General features: G+C 40.4%; 1 protein-coding gene across 6 annotated transcripts in view; it reads left to right on the plus strand.

Annotated features, from left to right (window-relative positions):
* The window catches only part of LOC148853017 (potassium channel KOR2-like), a 124,879-nt gene that overhangs the window by 41,062 nt on the left and 70,080 nt on the right, over positions 1-13,737 (plus strand). The gene's annotated exons all lie outside the window — the stretch shown is intronic.

Here is a 13,737-nt window from a genome sequence, read left to right on the forward strand (position 1 = left end):
AAACCTCTATTATGCTAACAAAATTTCAACAACATTTCTCAGATTGCAACTTGGGCAGGCCCATCCTGAGCATTTGCATGGATTGGGATTAAATTCTCAGAGTCCTAGCAGGGCCTTGGCCTGAAATCTTGAGCTGGACCTCAACTTTGGTTGTGCTTGGGTTAAGGCTTCAGCTAGCTCAAGCCCATCATTATGTTCTGTCAGTGCCATATCCATCATAAAATTATGAGCCCTTAAATCTTTTCTTACTACTTCAACCTTTGTTCTTTTCTCTCCACCTCTAGCTCTTTTAGCCCCTTCAACTTGTAATAGATCATTTCTTTTCACAGGTTTCATAGATGGTTTCTTTGTACATTGTTGAAATAATTTAGTTATTTGTGTTAGGGTCTGTTTGGCTAGTTAAAGCGTTTTTTATTTTATGTTATTTCTGTTATTATACTCACTTACAGCAGGGGCACAAGAGTCTTTTCCCTTCTTATTTCTGCCATGCTATATAATATAATAGAATCTGGCGCCGCCAGCACTGTTCCATTGCTCCAAACCTTTTTCTTCTTCCTTTCTTTCTTCTTTTCTCTCTTCTTCCCTTCTCTTCTCTACTTCCTCATATTTCAATTGGATTTATTGCCAAGATGGCATCAGAGCAAGGTTGTTGAATCTGGGCAACCAAGTTTTTCTCTTCAAGTTGCTGAATCTGGGCGGAACAGAGGACTGAATCTGAGCTGATCAAATCAGATCTGCAACTGGTACAACCCTAAAGTTTTCTTTCTTCTTTTATTTCTTTCCTTGGTCGTGTACCAAGTGGAGAACAAATGAATCCAAACCACTGAATGTTGGCAGACTTTTGTGAGGGTTATACCTTTTTTTTTATTTGTTGGGTTGTGTCATCCTGTACCTGTGAAGAGGTGACTGTAGGTCATAGATGACCTGTTTTCTCTGCTCGTTAGTCTGATTTCATGTGTGTTAGGATCTTTCTTATTGATTAATGCTGTGGTGGAACTTACTGGAAAACCAGTAGGCTGGGACTGTTCTTCATGTAGATCTGAAAATCAGTCTTGTCATAATTCTTCTTTAGAAATTGGTGCTGCTTTTTGTGCTCAGATTAAGTCCAGAATTGAATTATTGTGTGTGGAGATTTTGTCGATATAAGGAGGGATCCTAAGTTGAGAGCTTAGATAAAAAAACTTTGTGTTTACCATGTCGTTTGAGAATTCTGCTACTTCAGAGATTTCAGGGAGCTACAATGGAGTGAGTGGGGGAATGGATATGAAATTTCCCATGGCTGTTATTCCCTTTGATGGTCTAAACTACCTTGAGTGGTTTAGGGGAATAAAACTCTATATCACTACTAGGGGGAAAATAAGATACATCAATGGGAGAGTGAAGGAACCGAATAACGGAAGTGCTGAATATGATAGGTGGAACCAAGAGAATAGTATGGTGATGTCATGCCTCTTGGTTTCCATGCTGCCACAGGTAAGGAAGACTTTTATGTGGGCTGAAACTGCTTGTGAGATATGGGAACAAGCAAAGTCCACCTATTCAGAGCAGAGACACTATGCCAAGATATACCAACTGCAAGCTGAATCCTCTACTTGCAAGCAGGGGGAGAGGAGTCTCTCGATGTACTATTCTGATTTGACATCGATATGGAAAGAACTTGATCACTACCAGAATTTGAATTGAAAGTGTGATGAAGATGCAAAGGCGTATAAGTCACTTGTATCTCAGCAACGTGTCTTTGCCTTCCTCCTAGGGCTGAATCCTTTAGATGAGTCCATCAGGGTGCAGATCGTGGGTAGTAAAGACTCATCAGTTTAGGAGGTGTATGCCTTGGTGCAGTCAGAAGAGAGTAGAAGAAGTTTTATGAATTGTGTAGAGGGGGAGTCAGTTGCCTTAGCTGTTCGGGGAAATTTAGATACAAATGTCGGAGGTGCTTTTAAGAAAGGTGACTCTCAGAAGAGAAGAGAAGATAAGAGCAAACTTTGGTGCACTCACTGCTAGAAGACAAGACACACTAGAGATGCATGTTGGGATCTCCATGGAAAACCTAAATGGGCACGGGATTTGGGTAAGAAGTCAACACCTAATCAGGGCAAGAAACCAAGTCAACAGAATCAGAAAAAGTATAACTTAGCTAATATGGCATCTCCAGAGACTAGTCCATTGGTAACTCAGGAGAGGCATCCCAGTTCTGATCCTAAGGAAGAAATTATCAACTCCTTTCGTGACCATATGGAATTGTATGGTAGGACTCTCCGCCAGATGGATTCTGGTCCTACTCCCTCTACCTCTTTCGCGTCTACATCAGGTAACGTTGCCACTGCCTTCCATGTGTCATCTCATACCATTGATTCTCCTTGGGTTATTGACTTTGGAGCTTCAAACCACATGACCGGTAAGTCATATTTATTTCAGACATATAACCTTCTCTTTGGGAGAGATAAAGTGAGACTAGCTGATAGTTCTTTCTCTACCATAGCTGGCCAAGGTACTATACCTCTCCCACTCGACCTTACCCTTTCTAATGTATTGCATGTTTCGAAATTACCTAAATTTGTTGTCCATTAGTAGTATAACTCACTCCTTGAATTGTTCAGTCACTTTTTTTCCGTCTTAATGTGTATTTCAGGATTTTGCCTCGCTGGAGACGATTGGTAGAGGAAGCATGGTGGATGGTCTCTACGTGTTGGAGAATAAAGTTGGTCTTTTGGCTACAGAGTCCATGAGTTTGTCCAGTGAGAGTCACCTATTTATGGCATAGTCGTCTTGGTCATCTTTCTTTTGAGTCATTAAAAGTTATGTTCCCAAAGTTGTTTGAGTCATTGTCAGTGAGTCAGTTACAATGTCAGACATGTCAATTGAGTAAACATTGTAGAAGTTCTTTACCTTTGAGAAACAAAAGAGCTGAATTTCCATTTCATATTGTTTATTTTGATGTTTGAGGCCCTGTTACTCTACCCTCTGAGGCTGGATATAAGTACTTCATTACCTTGATTGATGATTACTCTAGATACACTTGGGTTTACCCTATGCGATCTAGAGATGAAGTGCCAAAAATTGTGAAAGACTTTCAACACATGGTGTTTACTCAGTTCCAAACTGAAATCCCTATCTTCCAGTCGAACAATGCGAAGGAATACTTCCATAGTGATCTCACGGAATTTTTGCTTCGAGTGGGTCACTTCAACGAAGCTCTTGTGCCAGGACACCCCAACAAAATGGTGTTGCTGAATGAAAGAACTGTCGCCTTTTTGAAGTAGCTCGTGGCTTATTAATTCATATGTGCCAAAATATTTTTGGATGGATGCAGTTTTGTGTGCTACATACATCATCAATCGTATGCCATCTCGGTTACTAGAGTATAAGGCCCTACATCAGCTTCTGTTTCCTACAACTCCATTGTCCACCATTCCGATGCGTGTTTTTGGGTGTCGTTGCTTTGTCCATAACTTGTCCCCTACTCGAGGTAGGCTTGACCCTCGGGCTATTCCTTGTGTTTTTCTTGGTTACCCTTACCTCAAAAGGGGTATCGTTGCTATGATCCAACCTCTCGCAAGTACTATGTCTCCATTGATGTATCATTCTTTGAGAATCAACATTTCTTCTCGGTTTCTCCTCAGGGGGAGAGTAGGGTTGAGGAGAAACAGGCGGCTCAAACTCAACTACCTCGTTTACCTGATCCTCCTCCATTCCATGTCTTTCATCGTCGGCATAAAAGCCAGCAAAGTTCAAGAGCCGTGGAACCTAACACTATGCAACCAACATCATCGGATTCGCAAGAGGCAGATCCGTCTCATCAGCCTGGTACACTTGCTCCTATTGGTATGCCTGTTCCTCTCAATGTTGATTCCCTTGTCATCAATGATCTTGATGTTCCTATTGCTAAGAGAAAGGGTGTTAGATCTTGTACCACTAATCATCCTATCTCTAATTTTGTGTTCTATGATCACATTTCACCTTCATTCCCTTCATTCATTTCTTCTGTGGACAGTGTCCCTGTTCCTAAGAATGTGGCAGAAGCTTTATCTAAACCTGAATGAACAGATGCAATGTAGGAAGGAACCAGTGGGTTGCAAGTTGGTGTTCACAGTGAAGCACAATGCTGATGGAACTGTTGAAAGGTACAAGGCTAGACTGGTAGCAAGAGGTTTCACACAGGTATATGGAGTGGATTATGCAGAGTTTTGCTCATGTAGCCAAGATGAACTCTATCAGGATTCTTCTTTCATTGGCAGCAAATCTTGACTGGGAACTTCACCAATTGGACATAAAAAATTCTTTCTTGAATGGTGACTTGGATGAGGAAGTGTACATGACCCAACTTCCAGGCTTCTGTGCCAAAGGTAGTGAACAAAAGGTGTGTAGGTTAAAAAAATTTTTATATGGGTTGAAACAATCACCTCAGACTTGGTTTAGTAAGTTCCACTTAGCAGTTCAACAGATGGGGTTCAAACAATGCCAGTCAGATCACACTCTATTTGTGAAAAAGGGTGAAGGGAAAATTGCAGCTCTAATTGTGTATGTGGATGACATAGTGATCACAGGAGATTGGGAGGCCGAAATACGGAGACTAAAAAATTCTTAGCCACTCAATTTGAGGTGAAAGATCTAGGCCCTTTACGTTATTTCCTTAGAATTGAAGTTGCCCGCTCTCATAAGGGCATCTTTATTTCCCAACGGAAGTATGTACTAGATCTACTAGAAGATACAGGCAAGTTGGGGGTAAAACCAATTGACTCACCAATTGAATCTAATGATCAACTGGGAGACAGTCAGGGAGAGTTTTTGAAAGATGTGAAGAAGTTCTAGAGACTCGTAGGGAGACTCTTGTATTTGTCTATGACTAGGCCTGATATTGCTTATGTAGTGGGTGTCCTTAGTCAGTTCATGCACAATCCTAGGACAACTCACTTTGAAGCTGCAGAGAGGAGCCTTAGATACCTCAAGAAGTTTCCTGGAGCTGGTTTGTTGTTCCAGAAACATGGACACTTAATGGTGGAAGTATATACTGATGCTGATTGGGCAGGAGCAGTTGATGACCGAAAGTGTACCAGTGGGTATTGTGCCTTTGTAGGAGGAAACCTGGTCACATGGAGAAGTAAAAAACAAAGTGTGGTGGCTAGATCTAGTGCTGAGGTAGAATATAGAGCGATGTCTCATGGGGTTGCTGAAATCATGTGGATAAGAAGTCTGTTAGGTGAACTGGGTTTTGCAGTGAGCAATCCTATGTCACTCTACTATGAAGAGAAGTGGACAAGCATTTTATTAGAGAGAAACTTGTAAATGGAGAAGAGAAGTGTGTACTCCATATGTCAGTTTAGAAGAACAACTAACTCTTGTGTCTACAAAACCCAAAAAGAGTTCTAGTAAACCTGAAGATGTAGTTTGTGAATTTTGCAAGAAGCCAAGGCACACCAAGGATAGGTGTTGGAAACTAATCCCCACCTAAAGCCTCAGAAGTTTAAAGCCGGAAAGAAGGTAAATGCTCATGTTGCTACAGCTAGTCATGATTCTCAGACTCACATGCTTGAGGGATGTTCTTTTGCTCAGGCATCTACTCATGACACCTCTGGTGTGATGGAAAAATTGAGAGGCATCTTACTTCATCTTGAAAAGAGTGGGTTGCCTACATCTGCTGGTTCACATATACCTTCCAGTGCCTTTGCAAAATCAATAGCACACTTGCGTGTCATGCCTCATCCTCTGGCTCTTGGATAATTGACACAAGAGCCAGTGATCATATGACTAGTATTCCTTCCTACTTTACTACATATAAAATTTTTTAGGGAAAGGTAATATTACTGTTGTTGATGGATCTTAGAGCCCAATCTCGGGTTTGGGTGAAGTTAAACTTACCAACAACCTTTCTTTGAAACCAGTTCTCCATGTCCCAAAACTACATAGAAATCTCTTATCTCTTAGCTCTCTTGCAAAGTCTCATAATTGTTTTTTAACATTCTTTCCATCTTATTGTGTCTTCTAGGATCTGAGTATGGGGAAGACGATTGGCTGTGGACATGAAGCCAATGGAGTTCATCTTCTTGATCAATCTCCAAAGTTTGGGTTAATGTGTCAGTCTGAGTCCTATCATGATGAAAAACTAAGTCAATTGAAATTGTGTTATCATCATCTTGGGCATGTGTCTTTTGATTCATTGAAGTTTTTGTTTCCTAGTCTATTTGAGTCCTTGTCTAGTTCTAGTCTACAATGTGAAGTCTATCAACTATCGAAGCAATGTAGAACCACATATTTTGCAAGTAACAAGAGAAGTAATGTTGCTTTCCATTTATTACATTCTGATGTTTGGGGACTTTATTCTATTCCATATATGGGTGGTTATAAATATTTTATTCTCTTTGTTGATGATTACTCGCGATATACCCGGTTGTATTTGATGAAGAGCCAAGATGAAGTTGCTTCAATTATAAAAAGGCTTTTTAATATGGTGGAGACACAATTTGAAAAGAAGATTAAGATTATTAGATCTGACAATGCCAAGGAATACTTTGAGAAGCACTTACAAAATTTCCTTGAAGAGAAATGAGCAATTCACCAAAGTTCATGTCCTTATACCCCCCAACAAAATGGGGTATCAGAGAGGAAAAACAAACATGTGGTTGAAGTTGCAAGGGGATTGTTATTCCAGACGCATGTCCCAACTCGGTTTTGGAGGGATGCTGTACAAACAACTGTATATCTTATTAACAGACTTCCTTCACGGACCCTTCATCTCCAGTCTCCTCATCATCTTCTTTTTCCTGATGAGGATACCTTCCATCTTCCTCTTAAGCTTTTTGGGTGTGTCTGTTTCGTCCATGACATGAGTCATTCTAGATTGAAATTTGATCCGAAGTCTATTAAGTATGTCTTCTTGGGATATTCTTCAATTCAAAAAGGGTACCGTTGTTATGACCCTCGCTTTGGAAAAAGGTATGTGTCCAAAGATGTTACATTCTTTGAGTCTACTCCCTTCTTTTCCTCTTCTTGTCATTCTCTTCAGGGGAGAATGCTAGTGAAGATTGGACTCCTTTTTGTATACCAATTCCTACTCCAACTGTAACTGGTTTTGTGAATCCTTCTCTTTCTCTTCCTCCTTGTGGTGGTAGTAATACTCCTATTCATCGGTCTTGGCACCAGTGGTTCGTTAGACGGAAAAAGAGGATGACTCCAGAGATTGAATGCCCATTACAATCTGACTTCCCAGACATAAGTAATCTGGATTCTGAACCTCTTCTTGTTTCTGATACTTGCGGTGAGCCTGTTATTGAGCCTCCTAGTGTGGTTTTTGACCTTAACCTTCCTATTGCGGTTCGTAAAGCAAAAAGGACATGTGCTAAATATCCTATCTCAAATTATGTCTCTTATAATACCTTATCTCCCTCTTATTGTGCCTATATCTCTTCCATTGTTTTTGTTTTTATCCCTCACAATGTTACTGAGGCAGTGCAGTTCCCTTACTGGAAGGATGCCATGAACCAGGAAATGGAGGCACTTGAGAAAAATTAGACATGGGAAATTCTTTATCTTCTAGTGGGCAAAGTTCCTATTGGATCTAAGTGGGTTTATACAGCGAAGCATAAAGTTTTTGGCTTAATTGAAAGGTATAAAGCTCGACTTGTGGCAAAAGGGTACACTCAATCTTATGTCATTGATTATTAGGAAACCTTTGCTCTAGTAGCCAAGATGAACTCAATTCAAGTTATCATATCTCTTGCTGCCCATTATTCTTGGCCCTTGTATCAAATGGAGTTAAGAATGCAATCCTTAATGGCGACCTTCAAGAAGAAGTTTACATGGAACTTCCTCCTGGAGTGAAGGAAAGGTTTGCCGTTTGAAGAAATCCCTTTTTGGCCTTAAACAGTTTCCTAGAGCTTGGTTTGACAGATTCAGAAAAGCTATCTTAAGAATTGACTTTTCTCAATCTCAAGCTGAACATACCTTGTTTATCAGGAGAGCAAATGGAAAAGTGACTATGTTGATAGTATATGTTGATGACATTGTTATCATAGGGGACGATATCTCTGGAATTGCTGAACTAAAGTCTTTTCTTGCTACTGAATTTGAAATTAAAGATCTTGGAAATCTTCGATATTTCCTAGGGATTGAGGACGCAAGGTCAAAGAGGGGCATTTAGATTTCTTAGAGGAAATATGTTCTTGATCTATTTCAGGAAGTAGGGAAATTGGATTGTAAACGAGCTTAAACTCCAATTGATCCCAATCATAAGTTGGGAGTTGATGATGGAGATGTCCTTCCTGACAAAGTTGTGTATCAAAGACTTGTCAGTCGCCTTCTCTACTTGTGTTTGATTAGACCAGATATATCATATGTTGTGAGTGTGGTTAGCCAATATATGCACAAGCCTAGATTATCTTATATGCAAGCAGTGAATAGAATACTAGCCTATTTAAAAAGATGTCCAGGAAAAGGGGTGTTGTATTCTAATCATGGGCATTTCAAGGTAGAGGCTTATTCTATTGCTGACTGGGCAGGTTCTGTTGATGATAGGCAATCTACTTCTAGCTGTTGTACCTTGATGGGTGCTAATGTTGTATCTTGGAGAAGTAAGAAACAATCAGTTGTGGCTCGATCTAGTGAAGAGGTAGAATACAGAGCTATGGCTCATGGAGTTTTCGAATTGTTATGGCTGAAGAACTTGTTGACAGAAATGGGAGTGCAGATTAATAGTCCAATGATATCATATTGTGATAATCAAGCAACCATAAACATAGCCCACAATCCTGTTCAACATGACCGTGCAAAGCATATAGAAGTTGATCGACATTTCATTAGAGAAAGAGTTGCTAGTGAAGAGATTTGTTTACCTTTTGTGAGGTGTGAAGATCAATTGGCCGATTGTCTTACTAAAGGTGTCTCCAAATCAAAGCTTGACAACAATTTGAACAAGCTGAGCATGACAAATATCCATGCTTAGCTTGAGGGGGGAGTGTTGAGAATGTAAGGGCATTTATGTCCTTTCTTCCTTTTTTGTATTTGGGCGCTTATTCAAAGGCCCATTTGTAATTTTCTTAAAAATGTTAAGAAAGGCTCTTCAAGAGTGAACAGTAACACATCTGATTTCTTCGACAAACTCTTCTTCTTCTCGAATCTCAAGTACATTAACTGAAAGTAATAACGTTGACAAGATGCTAGTTCACATTTATTTATTCTTTCTTCTTCTTCTGTTCAGCAACTTTATTCATAATTGTTTCACATTTATTTAAGTAGAAATCATTGAATATAGATTTAGTTGAATTTCTTGTGAAAGGAAAGGGGAGGAAGATAAAGATTTCAATAGTAGAGAAGAAAAGAGTAGGAAGTCAACCAGGATTGTTGAATAATACCTAGCCGCCAACCCTTCATTATATTTATACTTAACTTAAAAGATGAGATATTACAAGGATGCCCTTAGTAGGGCGGCTACTAATGTGGTTGAACAGTCACAAATTAGAAACATAAAGTAATGGGCCTAAAGCCCAACAACTTCCTAACTAAATAGCTTAAAATAAGAATTAAAAAATAACTAGGCCCAACTCAACACTCCCCTTCAAGTTGGGAGTAAGTCACACATTCCCAACTTGTGTAGATCATGCTCCAGCTTGTTCTTTGCAACACCTTTTGTGAGAACATCCGCAAGCTGCAGATCAGAAGCAATGTATGGAAGACAAACTTCTCCAGAAGTCACTCTTTCTCTGATAAAATGTCTATCCACTTCAATGTGCTTAGTTCGGTCATGCTGGACTGGGTTATGGGCAATGTTAATTGCTGCCTGATTATCACAATATAACATCATAGGTTCTTCTGCCTGTACACCAATTTCTTCTAATAGGGAACAGATCCAGAGAATTTCTGAAACTCCATGTGCCATGGCCCTGTATTCAACTTCAGCACTTGATCTTGCCACCACTTTTGTTTCTTACTCTTCCACGAGACAAGGTTACCCCCAACAAGGGTGCACACTCCTGAAGTTGATCTCCTGTCATCAAGGCATCTTGCCCAATTTGCATCTGTATAGGCCTCTAGTTTCAACTATCCATGATCAGTAAACAATATGCCTCTACCCGGGTGTCCCTTCAGATAAGCAAGAATCCTATCAACTGCCTCCCAATACTGGACTTATGGAGAATGCATGTATTGACTTACCACACTTACTGCATAGGAAATGTCTGGTCTTGTCATGCACAAGTATAGCAGCTGACCCACAAGTCTCTGATATCTCCCAATGTCCTTTAACAGTTCACCTTCTGATGCATTGATTATATGGTTCTGATCAATAGGGGTACTGATTGCCTTCGTTCCAAGCTTCCCTGACTCTTGAAGAAGATCCAAGACATATTTCCTTTGAGAGATAAAAATTCCATGTTTTGATCTTGCAACTTCAATGCCTAGGAAGTATCTCAATTCTCCAAGATCCTTAATTTCAAATTCTTTATGTAGATTCCTTTTCAGATAATCAATCTCACTTAGGTCATTCCCCGTGACAACAATATCATCCACATAAACAATTAGGATTGACACCAAAGATCCCCTTCACTTCACAAACAAGGTGTGATCAGATTGAGTCTGAGTGTAGCCAAAAGCAATCAAGGCCTTTCTGAATTTGTCAAACCATGCTCTGGGAGATTGTTTCAAGCCATAAAGTGACTTCTTAAGCCTGCATACCTTTCCCTTTTCAGTATCATTGTAAAAGCCAGTACGAAGATCCATATACACTTATTCTTGCAGATCCCCATTTAGGAAAGCATTCTTCACATCAAGTTGAAACAAGGGCCAAGAGTATGAGGTAGCAAGAGAAAGAAGTTTCCGAGCAGAGGTCATCTTTGCAACTGGTACAAAGGTCTCTAAGTAATCAATGCCATAGGTCTGTGTGTACCCTTTTGCAACAAGTCTTGCCTTGTACCTTTCTATACTTCCATCTGCCTTATATTTTACTGTGTAAACCCATCTGCATCCAATTGTCTCCTTGCCTTTTGGTAGATCCACAATGTCCCATGTCTGATTCTTAATCAAATATGCCATCTCTTCCTGCATAGCTGTCTTCCACTCAGGTTTGGAGAGAGCCTCACTAACACCCTTGGGTATAGACACTGAATCAAGAGAGGAAAGAAAAGCACTGTAGGAAGGAGAAAGTCCACTGTAGGATAAGTACTGTGAAATACAATGAGTAGTACACTTTCTCTTCCCTTTTCTGAGAGCAATAGGGAGATCAAGTTTATCTGTAATAGTGTTAGTAGAATCAATGGGAACTGAAACAGTAGCGGGACCAAGAGGAATACTTGAATCCATGTCAGCAGAATTTGGAGTCTCCAAGGAATTGACAGGAAGTGATGTGAGTTCTGCTGCAGTAGAATCAACCTCCTTGTGAAGTCTCTGTCGTAAGTAATGCTGAGAAGCAGGACGCAAAGGAGGTGGTAAGGTAGGTGACACAAGATGGTCAAGCACAGGAGTAGACATAGGGACTGGAATTGGGAGAGGAATAGACTGCTGACTCACATACCCAAAACACTCCCCCTAAGAAGGATTCTTTGAAAAGAAGTATGTGGATTCAAAAAAAGTGACATCCATTGTAACATACCGGCTCCCAGAGACTAGATCATATCAGCAGCACCCTTTTTGATTTTCTGACACACTTCTTTGCCTTGGGATCAAGCTTCGAGCGGTGGGGACCAAGGATGTGTGCAAAGCAGACACACCCAAACACCCTGAGAGGAATATGAAACATCTCCCCCTCAGGAAAAAGGAGACTGAATGGGGTGTTGAATCCAAGTATACGAGAGGGCACCCTGTTAATCAGATATACTACTGTGAGAACTGCATCACCCCAAAACCGAACTGGAACTGTAAATGTGCTCATCATGCTTCTTGCAATCTCAACAATGTGTCTATTCTTCCTTTCTGCAACACCATTCTACTGTGGACTGTAGGGACAACTGCTCTGATGGACAACACCATATTCTAACAGATATGAGGGAAGGTGTTTTTCAAAATATTCCCTAGCATTGTCAGATCTGAACACCTTTATTCTTGTTCCAAACTGTGTTAGCACCACCCGATGAAATTGCCTCACCAAGGGTGGTACTTCATCGCGTGATCTCATCAGGTAAATCCAAGAGTATTGTGAGAAATCATCCACAAATAAGAGAAAATATCGATAGCCTCCCATAAAAGGAACATGGTAAGGTCCCCACACATTCGAATGAATAACATCAAAAGAAGAACACCTTTTATTACTAGGTTTAAATGAATGTCTACAATTTTTTCCAAGTTGACAACCTTCACACTCCAGACTTGACAAACTAACAGACTCAAAAAGTTTTGGAAACAAAAGAATCAAAGAAGAAAAAGGTAAATGGCCCAAACGATTATGCCAAAGCATAATTTGACCCACAGACCCTGACTCACTATCCCTGCTAACATGATGACTCTGATGAGGAGGAACATCCAGGAGGTAGATCCCATTCACTTCATGACTACTCCCAATCGTCCTCTTTGAATCCAGATCCTGCAAAATACAATGACCAGGAGAAAGAATTACTGAGTAGTTCAGGTTCTTAATCAAACTACTAACAGATAAAAAATTAGTGCTCAATCTAGGAACATGAAGGATTGAGGGTAGAGAAATAGAATCACTAATCTTGACAGATCCCTTCCCAGCAATAGGAACATGGGATCCATTAGTTGTGGAGACCCTATCTCTGCCAGAACAGAGCTGGTAAGATGAAAAAATAGTAGAGCTATGGGTCATGTGCTCAGAGACTCCAGAATCTATAATCCAAGGAGGTCCCTCTTTACCTGAAGTAGAAACATAATTTGCAGTGACGTGTGGACTACCTGTGTGAGCAAAGACAGTAAAGTGGACTCCACCAATGCCACCTATACCTTGTTGTCCGCTTGCTGCTGAATTGGAACTGGCTATATCCTGTTGGTTCAAAAGTTGCCCATACCTCTCAAGTTTGGCCCTTTACTGCAGTAGCTGCAAAAGACTCCAGAGCAGCTGTAGTAGGAGGGGCTAGAATGTCACCAGTAACTGCCATGTGTGCATTTCCCTTCTTATTTTTCAGTCTAGTCGGCACAAGATGTGGGTGAAGCTTCCAACAAGCATCTCTTTTGTGTTTAGTCGTCTTATAGTAGTCACAGATCAAATCTCTTTTATCTTCCTTCTTGATTTCACTGTCACCCCGATCTCCACTTGTTTAGGTTTCATAGTACTCACCATGGCTGACTAATCAGAAACAGGATTTTTCATCATCACATCTCTCCTACTCTCCTCCCCTAACACAAAGGCATATGCCTGGGAGAGGGTAACACTATCCTTGGAAAGAAGATGTTGTCTTGCAATTTCATACTCAGGATTAAGGCCAACAAGAAATTCAAACACCCTATACTTCTCTAGATGTTTCTGATAGGTTGCTTCATCCTTAGTGGTTTCCCAAGAAAATGTCTCTAAATGGTCAATCTCTTGCCACTGGGTTTTAAGGGCTAAAAAATAGGTTACAACAGGTCTTTCTCCTTGCCTTGTAGTAATAATCTGATTTCTCAACTGATAAGCCCTAGCAACTGTAATCTAAAGAGCTATACTCGAAGTAGCAAGGAAGAGAAGAGAACCACAGAACTGAAGAGAATGTCGAACTGTTCTATCCAGTTGACCAGTCCTTTATTTATAGATGAATATGGTACAAGGTACAAGAAATTACTGGGATGCCCCTTATTAGTGATGGGACACCCAGATGACTTAAA

Source organism: Nelumbo lutea, chromosome 5 (assembly GCF_056320005.1).
Source record: "Nelumbo lutea isolate HS-2025 chromosome 5, American lotus-T2T, whole genome shotgun sequence".
Taxonomy (NCBI): domain Eukaryota; kingdom Viridiplantae; phylum Streptophyta; class Magnoliopsida; order Proteales; family Nelumbonaceae; genus Nelumbo; species Nelumbo lutea.